Raw genomic sequence first — 13,245 nt, forward strand, 5'->3', positions numbered from 1 at the left:
ACCCAGAAGTGACAGACTTTAGATTAAACTGTTATTTCTTTTGTACACCCACCAGCATTGGCACATATGTCTGGGGTTCAGTAAAAATGTCTGCTCCTTATTCTGTACAAAATCTGAGCTGGTGGGCCTTTATATTCCCCAGAGCTTGCCTGAATTATCAAGCAACCGCTTCCCCATCTCTCTACCAGAGAATGCAAGCATTGGACTGCATGAATTATTCCTTAATTCTATCATGCTACACTTCTGACACTTGATCACAGAAAGGATGCCTTTTTTAATAGCAATTACTGGTATAGGATCTTCTCTATAGAAGAAATGAAACTGGAAGCTATAGCAGATTTTTCTTTCTGTCTTTGGATAAAGTTAATTTTCACATTTTCATTGCATTGATTCACAGTAGAAATCACTGTGAATGATTCACAGTATGACCAGGTGGTGTTTCAAAAATGCTGGTTATGTGTAGAAAAAAAAGTTTTTGCTTGCTCTGCCCTCCCTTCCCCACAGTGTAAAAGTGACCTCCAGTAAATGGAAATACTGGGTTTTATCCAAAAAGAATCATATAGTGCTATCCAACCTTCCCATTATGAATTTGACATTCATAATGAAATTAGTGCTTGAGATTTATTGTCCATCAGGTGTTAGCCCTTACTTTAAAGGAACTATCCAAGGTGCTGAATCCGTTGGGGACTCCATTAAAGTTCCGGCATTTTAGGTGACTCCATTAAGCTAGTTCTGGCTAAAACTCCACTAATGTTGAAGCTACCAGTCATTCGGGAACTAGGGAGGTAGATTTTTGAGTCAGGGGAAGCACATTTGTTTTTAGTACTTGCAAATAATCTCTTTGTTGGTAGAAAATCTGTTGCTATTCTAGATAATTTCCAGGTTTCAGTCTGTTTACCCTAATCACTGTGTTGTGGTAAGGATACTGCTGGTGACTTACCCCAAACCAAGTGCCCAGTATGCCAGTGCTGCTTTCTTTTTCTTGAGCAGAGCGGAATGTGGTGGGAAGGATGGTGGTGGAAAGATCTCCCTCAGGAGATACAGCTGTACTGCCATCTCCTGAGCAGCATGGAAACCCTTAGGGCAGGGATGGGTAACTGTGCCAGGCCTAGGGTCCACTGTTATGCCTCAGGATCCTCTGGGAGCTACATGGACTACAGGGGAAAAATACCAAAGTGGTCATTTCTGGTTCACATAAAATGTTGTTGTTGTTGTGCATTGCAACCTGCTTAAAAGGTACATTGTTCCACCTGGAGGCTTACAAGAATAATAGTTCACCCTCCTTTTTGACCAGAAAAAGTTCAGTATGGGAAACTCTGGAGATGTGAAGGGCCATAAAATACTCTAGGACTCCTGAATGTGGCTCCAGGACCACACCTTGCATTTTGGTACCTTCGTCTCTTGACAGACGAGGCTATCACGTCAACTATCCTTGCAGTGCCCAGAAACACTTTGCCTTTGCTTCCACATTGCCTCCTTGCCACAGGCCCTTCCTCCACTGACATAGTGATACAGACAAATAGGATCTTGGCCAGAGTTTCCAGCTATCATTTCCTGCTGCTGGATGCAGTAGTGTTCGGAAATGCATGATTTTTTCTGGTGCTGCAAAAACAGAAATAAAAACAGGATTTCTTCATATAAATGAAATTGTGACAGACTGTATGCCGCATATGGTAATAAAAGCTATTGAGAGCAGTGTCCTCACTGACACTTAAACTATTGTAGAAATCTGAATCCTTAAGTAGAGATCTGTTTTCACTAACTAAAGTAGGCAACCTCAGTTCTCATGCCAGAACTGACATCTCTGGGATAGATTTCCTATCTAAGTGTATACTTTTCATTGATTCGAATTTGGTAACAAGTTGTGCATTTTGTTGAAAGTCAAATTATCAGTTTCACATGGCATGCACAATTGTGATCAGGGCTGCTTTCTTATACGTATTTAGATCTTGGAATAGTTACTTTTCAACTCAAGCTTGTTCAGAGATTCTGGGAGGTTTAGTCCAGAAAAGCATAACCTTTCTAAATTTTGTGAAGTCGAAGGTTTTCATGGCCGGCATCCATAGTTTTTTGTGGTTTTTTTTGGGCTATGTAGCCATGTTATAGCATAGTTTCTTCCTGACGTTTCGCCAGCATCTGTGGCTGGCATCTTCAGAGAATGTTTGCCTGGAAAGGACTTGGCTATATATAATGTGTGACCTGGAAAGGCAGGAGTGATTTGCATGTATATTGTTGTTGCTAATGGCAGTCTTCCAGGTGTGAGGGTCTGCACAAGAGGATTAATGTCTGTTTGATTAGTGCTTGTTGTCTGCTGGGAAACTCCTGACCCTGGGAGATTTCTCATTTGCATTTGCTGAGTCTTTATCTTGCTATCTTTCAGGACTGGTAGCCAAACCTTGTTTACTTTAAGGGATTCCTCTTTCCTGTCGAAATTTGTCCAGGTGTTTGTGGATTTCAGTGGCTTCCCTGTGCATCCTGACATGGTAGTGGTTGGCATGGTCCAGAATTTCAGTATTTTCAAACAGTATTTTATGTCCAGGATGGTTTGTAACATGTTCTGCTACTCCTGAGTTTTCTGGCTGGCCCAGTCTGCAGTGTCTCTTGTCTTCCTTGATTCTTGTTTGCACACTGCGTTTGGTGGTCCCTATGTAGACTTGTCTGCAGCTGCATGGTATGCGGTAAACTCCTGCAGCTGGGAGAGGGTCTCTCTGGCCCTTGGCTGAGCGAAGCATTTGCTGGATTTTCTTTGTCGGTTTGTAAACCATTGGCAGGTTGTGCTTCCTCACCACTTTGCCTATTCTGTCTGTGACTCCTTTGATGTATGGTAAAAATACCTTCCCTTTGGGTGGCTGCTTGTCTTCCCTCCTCTGGGTTTTTCTGCGCCTGGCAGCCTTTCTGATGTCTGAGCTGGAATAACCATTAGTCGGTAGAGCCCAGTCCAGGTGCTTCAGTTCATCTTCCAAGAAGTGGGGTTCGCATATGCGTTTTGCTCGGTCTACCAGTGTTTTGATTGTGCTTTTTTTTTTTTTTTTTTTTTGCCCTGGGTGATGGATGGAGTTCTTGTGCAGGTATCAGTCTGTATATGTGGGTTTTCTGTATACTGTGTGACCCAAACGTTGGTTCAGTTTGTGGATGACTAGGACATCCAAAAATGGCAGTCTTCCTTCCTTTTCTAAACTTTGATAGTACCATGGATTGAGTTTCATAGCTCAGCAGAAGGGAATATGCTCTGGCATGCATGTAGTTAAATATATTCTTACGCTTGTGGTGTCTTCATTTAAAAGGGTCTGGTAGCAATTTAAAACAAAATCCAAAATCGGTACAGAGACTTCCTGAGAAATTCTGTGTTCTCTGCCTAGGAAAGGGGCCTGTGGCTTCACAAAGTACAGAGGAAACCTGCATTTCAAGAGAAGTTACTTTGCTCCTGCTAATGAAGTTTACATTTTACTGCCCTTTGTCTTGATCCACTCATGGACAAGAAGGATAGTGACCTCTGCCTGTATTGAGATCCCTCCAAACTAACTGAACTACAACAGAAACAACATCTTATACAAAATGTATTAGATCTAACATTGTTGGTTTTCTTCCCCTGTATGATTTTTAAAACATCTTTTGTCTGATGATTTAGCCAGTGGAGCTTTAAAAGCTTACACCATGTATTTTATTCATTTTAGTTGGCCAATAAAGGTATCATACTTTTGTGTATTTTGTATTTTGTTGTATTTTGCTGCATGGCTAACATGGCTACCTCTGAATATGTTTCCTGGATTTGAAGATAGCAATTTATGTGATAGTTCCCAGACTGAAAGCCTGGAGGGCTACTGCCTCTATCAGAGTAGAGAATACTAATCTGCATGAGCAAATAGTCTGATCTGACATAAGGCAATAGGATTTAGCTTCAAACAGATATGCCTAAGACTGAACTGTGAGGGAAAATATGTTAGTCTTTCTAATACAATAGGATTTTATTTCCTTCAAAAGACTGAAAAAGCCACCCTTCTGAAAATCAATTAAAAATAGTCCTTTTTAAAAAGGAAGTATATAGAAGCATCAGAGTTCAAAATGCTCAAATGACAAACCTTGTTTTGATTATGAATTTCTGTAAATTCATTTCAGTTTTGATCCTTTATGATCACAGATATTTACTCATAGAGTTCTTATTACAACAATAATTACTACTACTGCTACAAAGATCATTTGTAGATCATCACTTTGTTGTTGTATACCTTCAGGTCATTTCTGATTTACAGCAACCCTAAGGTGAACCTATAACAGGCTTTTCTTGGCAGAAGTTGCTCAGAGAGGGTTTTGCTGTTGGTTCCTCTGAGGCTAAGACTCTGAGACTTGCCCATGGTCATGCAGTGGGGTTATATGGGGAATTGGACCCTGGTCTCCCAGTATCATAGTTCAGCTCTCAAACCACTGCACCACACTGGCTCGCAGGTCATTACTACATCTCAAACAAGATGGTGAGCAACAAGTACAATCATGCCTTCAGAGTCTCCTGAGTTCATACTTAAATGCTTGCCTATGACTTTCCTAGCATATTAAATATCTATGAGATGTACATTTGCTGATTTATGCTGTTTGTTTTAATCACCAGATGCTAAGAAGAGAAGACCTGTGATCCCTGTTATCTGCACTTATATTTGAAACAGATATGCTTTCTGTCAACATCCTGCTGATTCTTGTCTCCAGTTTACAGACTCATTCTAAGGTCAGTTTTTACAGTGTTTAAATTTGGCTGAATGTTTTCAAAGAAAGCCAAAGAAAAATTTCATGAATATATGGTTGCATGTACATAAAACAGATTCTATCTTCTGAAATACAGCTTTCAAAATATTGTGTAAAATATCACCAAGTAGCATTCCACCCACCACCCCTTCTGGCGAGTCATATAACTAAAGCAGTTCAAGATAGCACAAACAACATATTTAAAGGAGTTATAAAGTGGTGGCCTAAATACCCAAGATCCTGTCCCATCTTGGAAGCTAAGCAGGACCAGTATTGGTTAGTACTTGCATGGGAGACTGCCAGTGAATACCCAAGTGCTTTAGGCTATATTTTAGAGAAAGGAACTCACAAACCCACCTCTGACTATTCCTTGCCTAAGAAAACCCTATTGCCATAGGTCAACAGGCGACTTGAAGGCACATACATACATAGACCCATACAGCACACACATTAAAAAATACCAGAAGAGAAATTGTGGAAATGTCATATCACTAGTAAATATTCTAAAATGAGACATGGCTCTTGTGAGATTAAATTAACAAACTATCTTTTGACAAAAGAAGCCAAAAATGTGCTATAGTACATCAGTGGGACCATCCATTTTTTGTTGTAATGCTGCATCCATGATCCTTCACCATTGGTTATGCTGCCTAGTAAGGCTGGTAGAAATTCCATCAGTTGTGACTTAGGAATAGGAGCAGGAGGCTGTTCTTTTGCCCTGGGAGGTTCTGCTGCTGCTTCTTACCAGAGGGAAAGGGAAGGAGTGGGAGGTGAAAATCCTGCTGCTCTGAGTTCCTGGGGGAAGGAAAAGGTGGGTACAATCCATTTGAAAGAACACCCTCATGTCTCTTCCCATGCCAGTATTCAACTGAGAGCAGCTACTTCTTTATGTTCTGAACTGCCTCCCTCCTTTACCCACCAGTAAGCAGCAGCAACAAGGGTCCCTCCCGGGGCTTGACAGCTGCTGGGCAGTGTGAGGATATAGAACTACACATGTGTAGCTCTTCCCACCTGTAGGATCTCAGTCTTTGTCCCCTAGTTTTTTTCTCACATCTGTCTGACTACGTTTGCTTTCTCGGTGTTGTCATGAGTTTGGATCATGATATAGAGCAGACCCATTGAAATGAATGGGAATTTATCGCCTGGAGTCAGTCCTAAGTAAGAATAAGTCTGTTTCAACCTATTGTGCCTTGTCATACTATTGCTTTACTTTCTCTCTGTTTGCTAGAAAGGATAAAAATGATGGTGGTGGTAGTTGTGGGAGCAGGCTTTGAGTAATGTGAGGAACATAGTGGCAGAAAATCACTGAGAAAGGGTTATTTGCTGCGCATGTACAGTAAAATGCTATTGCAAAATATTTCTACAGCCAAAGCTACAACTTACATATGACTACTTACACAAAATGAAAAATCTGATATATATTATAGATAGAGAGAGAGAGAGAGAGAGAGAAATATCCTTCTTATGACAAACATTTACACAGAGCAGCATCATGTAGGAACTCCCTTGTGACTTTATTATTGTTTATTACACTACTTGTTTTCTTTTAGGCCTGTTTCTCTTTCAAGGCAGTCAGAGGTCCCAGTATGCCTTCTGCAGCCCTTTGAAGTAGGTTATGCTGAGAGAGAGAGAGAGAGAGAGAGAGAGAGAGAGAGAGAGAGAGAGAGAGAGATCGGTCTCTGGCCCTTTTCAAACAATTAAAATAATCCAGGATGAATCTCGGTTGAATCTCTTCTTCACACGTATCCCAAATGCACCGAATTAAATTTTTGGGGGGCTACCAAAAATCCCCACTGAGCCCTGGATAATCAAGACTGGGTTTTTCTCCTGAGTTTTTAAACAAAGTTTCACATCATCGGCAGTGTGAATAACCGATGCAAATAGACCTGAGATAATTTGGGCTTAAGCTCTGAATGTCTTGAATATGTTTTGAATAAATTTGCATCGTGGACTCCATGCTTATTCGAGTGCTGGCATGTGTGAGCAAACAAGCTCCCAGATATGCTCATAATTGAATAACAAACCCGGAATGCATGAGTGAGGTATTTCACATCATTCTGCTAAAAAAAAAAAAAGATACCCGAATGACCCCTCTATGGTCCATTGTGGTGCTAATGTAGTTTAGTGGTTTGAATTTTGGACTGGGTTTCTGGGAGCCAGGTTTGAATGTTTGCTGAGCTGTGGAAACCTAGTGACTCATGCTGGGTGCACACTCAGTATAAGAGGAAGGCAATGGTAAACGTTCTTTGAATACATCTTGCTAGGAAAACCCTATGAGAAAATCACCATAAGTCAGAGTTGTCTTGATAGCAACAACCAAATGGTGCAAGAGGGTCCCAGTGGCAGAAATGTGTCCCCTTTCAAAGCAAAGGGACTTGTTGCCTTAGATGCTGCTGCAAAAAACCACACAACACCAACTTGGAAGAAAGGCCACAACTTTATTAGCAAGCCATTGGTATGGGTTGGCACAAAGCATGAGGTCAGGATCTGCTAAATCAAACAACCCGATGTTGTCTGATTAACCAACCTGGCACCCACCAGGCGCTTGGGATGACCTAGGGGCTAAGGAACACAAATTGACCGCAAACCATGCCATGCGTTCACATATTCACTAAGCCCCTAGTCACCGGGAGGCGCACCCGCGTTATGGCCCCCGCAATGGCCATACGCCTGCCCAATTCGCCCCCGGGTACCTAGTGACTCCCAGACCAGAGCACCATGGCCCTGGTACCTACACCGTGCCGATCCTGGCCTATGCTGCCGCCCAAAGTTGTGACAAAAAACCCAGAAGACAGTGGTGGGTGGGCGGGGGAAGCAACTCCAGTCTTCCTCCCTTCCTACTTGGCTCCGCTCCGTGCGAAGCCAAGCGCCGACTGAGGGGACAGGGCCGACAACGCGGCCTAATATAGGCCTAGGCCCCGCCCCCTCCAACGTGCAGTGCGGGGCTCCTCCTCCAGGGCAGCCCAACCAATGAGCTGCCCTGGAGGACCGGAAGTCCCGCACCACAAAGTCCGGCTCCCAGAGCGTCGCGGGGCGGAAGGGCCGCCCCTTCCGCCCCGCGCACCAATAGGGAGCCGGGCAATGCCCCAGAGCATTCTGGAGCTTGTAGTTTCTTGCCGATTCTTCGGCAAAACGGCCTGCCCCGCAGCGAGGCGGCCGTGATTTGCCTTAGATGCTGCTGCAAAAAACCACACAACACCAACTTGGAAGAAAGGCCACAACTTTATTAGCAAGCCATTGGTATGGGTTGGCACAAAGCATGAGGTCAGGATCTGCTAAATCAAACAACCCGATGTTGTCTGATTAACCAACCTGGCACCCACCAGGCGCTTGGGATGACCTAGGGGCTAAGGAACACAAATTGACCGCAAACCATGCCATGCGTTCACATATTCACTAAGCCCCTAGTCACCGGGAGGCGCACCCGCGTTATGGCCCCCGCAATGGCCATACGCCTGCCCAATTCGCCCCCGGGTACCTAGTGACTCCCAGACCAGAGCACCATGGCCCTGGTACCTACACCGTGCCGATCCTGGCCTATGCTGCCGCCACAAAAGGCCTACACCGAAGGCCTACCGCCAACCCTGCCAAGAGCGATGCTAATGATTAGTGCAATGGTCCAAGTGCGGACGAACATAACCAGCGTAGGCCTTAGATCTCCACCTTCCGATTTTTTGGATGTCCTGCGCGGGCAAGCCTGCCCTGGAAGCCGCCGTAGCAGCGCCTATGCGAAAAGAATGACCTCCGAATTCCTCAGCTGGGAGCCCCAATTTTTTTAAAGTCATTCTTAGCACCGACACAAATTGGTATCTGGTAAGCGGTGATCCATCCAAATGAACAAAAAGCAAATCCAAACCCATAGGCCGAATCTTCCAAAAAGATCGAAGGGCCTTAACAGCACAGACAGGTGAGCCACGTAGGCGATGTAACACCACAGTCTGACCAGCTCCCAATTGGTCGCACTTGGACCGGCGAACCGTAAAAGAAACACCGTGCTTTAAAAAAGTGATGTCAGAGGCACCCAATGCCCGCCCTGACACATCGCTCTTGGACCCAGCCACCAATTCTCCCAATCTGAATGCACCAAAGAAAGCCACTGTAAATGCTGCACGAAAAAGATTGATTTCAAAACGAGATGAACAAACAACAGGTAAATGCATATACAATTTGCATAACAATTGAAAACATATAGGGCGCCGTACATCTTTAGAAATCGCATGAGCTCTTCTCCATCCTTCGACAGCCCTTTTAACCAGAAAAGAAGCGCAAGGGTCACTAAAACCACCTGCCTTTGAAAAGAAAGAAATGCCAGCGAGATGAATGGCCATAGTTTTGGGAGCAAAGTTATTGTGCCTAAGCCAAACCAAAAATTGCAAAACCACTTCTGTGGTAACCGGCCAACAAGGCTGTAAAGCTGCTTCACCAAAAAACTGAAAGAGTTTCTTTAAAGCATTCTTATAGCTCTTAAAAGTAGATGGAGCAATGGAACCCAAAATGCCTTCTATTATTTCAGACATCCAACCTCCCACATGGACACCGGAAACTGGGTAGGTTGAAGATCTGCCTCTGGAGCCAACAGACGAAACCGCTGAACCTGGAATCGAGAAATCGCATCAGCAATATCATTTTTTAATCCTGGGACATAACGAGCTGTGAAAGAAATATTATTAACCAAGCAACATAACACAAATTTCCTGACTAAACCCATGACCCTAGTGGATTTAGAGGTTAGCTTATTAAGGACAGCCACCACAGCTTGGTTATCGCACCAAAAACACACCTTTTTGTTGGAAAATTCAGCACACCAAATGTTAACCGCTACAACAATGGGAAAAAGCTCCAAGAAGGTCATATCTCTTAAGATATCTGACCCATGCCACTCTTCAGGCCATTTTTCAGCGCACCAGTGGCCTTGAAAATAAACACCAAAACCGATGCTTCCAGCAGCATCAGAGTGGACTTGCAATTTATCTTCCAGACACCAAGATTTTTGCCAGATGGCAATACCATTAAAGCCATTTAAAAATTGCAACCAGATTCTCAGGTCCTCCTTGATTTGACTGGTAATGCGAACGTGATGATGCAAAAGCGTGGGGCCAGCTAGAGATCTAGCAAGCCTGGCACAAAAGGCTCTACCAGGAGCCACCACTTTGCACGCAAAGTTCAGATGCCCCAGTAAAGACTGAACTTGTTTTAACTTAAGCTTGGAAGCAGCCAAGGCATGTTCCAACAAACCACACAGATTGTCAACCTTTTCTTGAGGTAAAGAGGACAAGCCCTTAACAGAATCCAAATGAATACCTAAAAAAGACATAGCCGAAGCAGGGCCTTCCGTCTTATCTGCTGCCAGGGGAACCCCAACCTCAGCTGCCAACCCAGTGAAGGCATTTAACAGATCAGAACACTTGGTGGAGTTTGCAGGACCCACAAACATAAAATCATCCAAATAGTGGGTAACCAAAGGGGAAGAGGCTCTGCGTTTTAACTCCCATTCCAAAAAGGTGCTGAAAGACTCAAAGGCTGCACAGCTGATAGAGCAGCCCATGGGCATGGCCATGTCAAAATAAAATTTTTCTGCGAACTGGAAACCTAAAAATTTGAAATCTTCAGGATGAACCGGAAGGAGTCTAAAGGCCGACTGAATATCACACTTGGCCATAAGTGCACCTTTTCCACACGCCCGAACAAGTCGGACCGCATGATCAAAGGAAGCATATTTGACGGAACACAACTCCTCTGGGATCGCATCATTCACCGAAGACCCTGGAGGGTAAGAAAGGTGATGAATGATTCTAAATTCCCCTGGTGCTTTCTTGGGCACCACACCAAGGGGCGAAATATGAAGATTATCAAAAGGGGGAACATCAAAGGGACCGGCCACACGTCCCGCCTGGATTTCCTTGTTGATCTTGGCCCTAAGAACCTCATGCATGGATCTAGCAGACAACAAATTATTAGGAAACTGATGCGAAAGTGGGGCTTGTACCGGGATCCTAAATCCAAAGGAAAAACCATCAGCCAGGTAAGAAGCAGCTTGCTTATTAGTGTATGCTGACAATAAAGGGAGAAGAGCACTGGTAATTACAGGCGTGAAAGCCATGGCTGATACCTGGGATGAAACCTTAGCGACCTGCTCATTTTTGGCTCCCTGCAGCACCGGCATCTGTGCTCCCCGAACTTTCTCGTTTGCCAGTGGTCGCGGAGGCAGGGCGCCCAGCTCGAAAGGGCTGAGCGGCTGGAGCAGGGCGGGAACACGATGACCTAGGATGAGACCCTCTACAACTGCTACAACAATGTTCAAATTTACAATTTGTGCGAGAACAACGTCCAGCATTATAGTCCCAACAAGATAATTTTGCGTCCTTCTTGACCTGTCCTTTCTGTGGGCCCTTGAACCTAGCAAGGGTGCCCACCTCTAGCAGCCAAATTTCGTTATGGAGCAAGTCCCAACGCTCCCGTGAATTCTGCGATGCATGTTGACGAAAGGCCGCATCGTAGGCAATGGCAGCAGCATCACCTGCGAATGTCCTTGCACGCAGAACGTTCAAAAAATGGCTGTCCAAATGCCAAGCACGTTCAGGGAAGGCCATGGAAACCACAGCCTTGAAGATAACAAAGCCCTCTAACCAGTTAGAAAAGGTGGGCTCAGCAGGAACCGCCTTTGGCTCGTGCTTACTAGTCTTTGTTGAAGTGACAGCCACAGCGTCTTTTCCTTTAGGTTGAAGAAGGGTAAAAACGTCTACATAGCAACCCTTCAGGATATTCTTGCGCACCTTCTTCGATAAATGTGCGCCAGGAGGACGCTCTCCAGGAGAGCAAACAGGAAAATCCGCTGCACGCGGATCCACCCACACACCCTGAAGGCCTGGGCGCCAAGCCCTCTTTTTGATGGCCCACTTGGGCAAACCAGGAACCAAAGCATGCTCTACCCAAAAACCGTCCCTCCCAAAAGGCACCCCATGATGATCTCCACCTTCCACGGCAGGCTGAAGAACTCCCTCTCGACGCGCTCTGCGACGTCTCCTCTTGGCCTTGCGTTTTCGTTTTCTCTCCTTTCGACGCTCAGCTGATGACGTGGAGGATGAACTCGAGCTCGAAGAGCTGGACGAACTGGACACCTGCCGGACGCGATGTCGCGATGAAGGAACTGATGAACTGGAGCCTAGGCCGCCCGAAGATGTCGACGCAGGAACCGACGATCTGGGAACATGATGTCCGGATAAGTGAGGTTCAGGTGTCGCAGATGCCGGAGAGCTGGCAAGCTGGCTAGAGGTAGTAGCTTTCTGGATGAGCTCAGCGATGGATCTTGACAGTACAGCCAAAGATTCGCCAGACAAACCAGTAGCTCCATCAGGCTGCGTCAATGTGTCCCCAGGAGGTCTAGACAGAGGCCGATGCCTTTCCCCAGACTCACTGCTAGAGCTGGGAGAGATGTCTCTGGGACCTGTTCCAACATTAGGAGGGACCGACAATCTGAGCCGCTGCACAGCTCCAGAGCTCTGGCCCCTGCCAGTCCTAGACTTCTTAGGAGGCATTATTTAAATAATAAACAGAGGCACCAAAACAAGCAATGTCCTGAAGTCTAATTAGAACAAAGCTTGCAAGCAAAGTCTCAATAATAAAGCAGGGCCTGGCAATTGCAGCACAGAGGATAGTGCCTCAAATTGATACTAAATGGCGGAATTTTTCCCGCCAAAACAAAATGGCGGATTTTCCCGCCAAAACAAAATGGCGGCTATTCCCGCCAAAAGCAAAGCAGGCGCGCCAAAATCCCCCGATGGGGAAGAAAAGATGGCCGCCGCACCCGCAGGCCAGGCCTGAACTGGCCACGAGGACCCCTGAACTGGGTCCGTCGGTGACGGAGCCGCGGACCGGGGCGAATGCCCACAGTGGAACGGGGATGGGGGGAGGACCAACCGCCCCCCACCACACCACCCCACTTACCCCGGCCCCAGCCGGCTCCAAAGAAGGGAGGAAAGACTCAGGAGGAAGCAACTCCAGTCTTCCTCCCTTCCTACTTGGCTCCGCTCCGTGCGAAGCCAAGCGCCGACTGAGGGGACAGGGCCGACAACGCGGCCTAATATAGGCCTAGGCCCCGCCCCCTCCAACGTGCAGTGCGGGGCTCCTCCTCCAGGGCAGCCCAACCAATGAGCTGCCCTGGAGGACCGGAAGTCCCGCACCACAAAGTCCGGCTCCCAGAGCGTCGCGGGGCGGAAGGGCCGCCCCTTCCGCCCCGCGCACCAATAGGGAGCCGGGCAATGCCCCAGAGCATTCTGGGGCTTGTAGTTTCTTGCCGATTCTTCGGCAAAACGGCCTGCCCCGCAGCGAGGCGGCCGTGATTTCCAGTTACCCCTTTATCTTCCATTAATCTCAGCCAGCACAGTCAACAATCTGTGATGATGGGAACTTTCTCCCTGCCTCCTATTGATGAATCTGAAAGAGAGAAAAAAAAAAAAAAAAAACAGAATGGAAGGAAATGTGTTGTATCTAAATAAGAATATTCTTAGAAGA

At 45.9% G+C, this 13,245-nt stretch overlaps 1 protein-coding gene across 3 annotated transcripts in view; it reads left to right on the forward strand.

Annotated features, from left to right (window-relative positions):
• THRB (thyroid hormone receptor beta) overlaps positions 1–13,245 on the forward strand; it is a 215,223-nt gene that overhangs the window by 47,542 nt on the left and 154,436 nt on the right. For all 3 annotated transcript variants that reach the window (XM_089532930.1, XM_089532931.1, XM_089532932.1), the window contains exon 2: positions 4,604–4,717. The gene's annotated coding sequence lies outside the window, so the exon portion shown is untranslated. The remainder of the gene's footprint in view (positions 1–4,603; positions 4,718–13,245) is intronic.

This window comes from Sceloporus occidentalis, unplaced genomic scaffold (assembly GCF_023333645.1).
Source record: "Sceloporus occidentalis isolate IW3139 unplaced genomic scaffold, rSceOcc1.0.p SCAF_7, whole genome shotgun sequence".
NCBI classification, from domain to species: domain Eukaryota; kingdom Metazoa; phylum Chordata; class Lepidosauria; order Squamata; family Phrynosomatidae; genus Sceloporus; species Sceloporus occidentalis.